The following is a 1,725-nucleotide window of genomic DNA, read 5'->3' as shown; positions in this document are numbered from 1 at the left end:
TCCCATTTTGGGAAAAAGATTTAGACAAGAAGTTTGACACAACTTTATGGTACAGACACCGCTGTCTGTTCCTTAAATATGAAGCTAGAGCCAGCAGAGGGTTAGCTTAGCTTAGCACAAAGACTAGAAACAGGGGAAAACACTACCCTTCTTTGGTTACCGGAAGTTACTGTGCATGGAAAAGAACAAGTGCATCACATGATGCACAACGTGTTGTTTTCTACTCTGGTTTTTGCATGGATTAAACTAACAAGATATATATGTTAATTTGTGAACTTTAGAGGTCCAAGTAGATGGGTTTTTTCTGCTACCTGCTTCCCCATTTCTAGTCTTTGTGCTAAGCTAAGCTAACCAGCTGGTGACTGTCGCTTTATATTTATGGTACATATGTGAGAGTGGTATCAATCTTCTTGTCTAACTCTTGACAAAAAGGCAAATAAACATGTTTTCCAAAAGACCTTCACTATTTCTTTAAGGTTAGGAAAAGATGTGGTTATGGAAAACAAACTGGTTAAAATTGGCAATGAAAACACTTGGCTAAGTGGAAAGTCACTGCCTTTAAGGTTAATAAAAAGGTGAACATTAATTGTAGGATGCAAATTTCAGTCTCCTGCATATAAGCAAGACATACTACATGTAATTCTGCATTGAAACTGAATGTTGCCATTAGATATAAATCATGAGGTGCGAAAATCATCCAATATGGACATAATCACATTCACAGTATGAGAGTACATATTCTGTTGTATGCCTGCCACCTTCATGAGATGCCTAGTGTGTGTATCCGAGTTTATGTGTCTATGTGTGTCTCCTCTCCCAGACTCAAACTGGCTGATCCGGCAGACGGGAAGTGAGTGTGACAGAAATGTATTCTCTTTTCAAATGCCGGCTGGAGAGGCTGCTGTAGCACCTCTCTTGTCCTCTCTCTTCTCTGCCTTCTCTAAGCCTGTGATTGGCATGTCTTCATATGTGGATCCTGTTCTTTCTGTGACTCGCTCCTTTGTACAAGTAGCCAGTGTCAAACAACAAATAAGTAAAAATAAATCCATCCCTAAACTGGAGACGGGGAGAGAGGAAGCTGGATTAAGATGCATTCAAGAAGTAGAATATGCAGATATGCAGTCATAAAGGTTGACGCAGACCTGCAGAGGAACATTCAGGTTTTCATGTTCTTAAAATTGATATGAAGAATGCATTTAGGCACACACCGTTGGTTTTGGTGGTCTTGATCCATAAATGCACTTTGTCTGGGTTTCATGAGGTGATAGAGACGCAGACGGTGGAGGTAGGGCAAGATGAAGGAGTAGTCTGTCTTTTTTTGTTAGTACCTGTTTGAAGTGTATCAGAAGGAGCTTTCCAAGGTCTGGAAATTCATTACTGGACAGGAGCTTTGAAAGAGGTCTGTTGGATGTGTATGGCTTTCTGTGTGTCTGTGTGTGTGTGTGTGTGTGTGTGCCTGCCTGCAGCCCATTGTATTCAGAGTGGAATTGCTAAGCAGTTGCCTGAGGCCATGTGAAGGCAGCTATGGCCAGGTATGGCTAGCCATTACTGCAGGGCATCAGACTCTATCAGACTCTCTGGAGAAAAGATCATACGGGCTATACACACCCATATAGGTAGTGTGTGTCTATTTGGGTGTGTATGCATGCTTTTGAGTGACAAAGACAGACAGAAGAAACACATAATCTATGTCTACATTGTAAAGCTTTTATATGCTCCAGAGCA

Source organism: Trachinotus anak, unplaced genomic scaffold, assembly GCF_046630095.1.
Source record: "Trachinotus anak isolate AG129_WGS33_773 ecotype Australia unplaced genomic scaffold, CSIRO_AGI_Tana_v1 ptg000014l, whole genome shotgun sequence".
Taxonomy (NCBI): Eukaryota; Metazoa; Chordata; class Actinopteri; order Carangiformes; family Carangidae; genus Trachinotus; species Trachinotus anak.
This window is presented reverse-complemented; position numbering follows the sequence as displayed.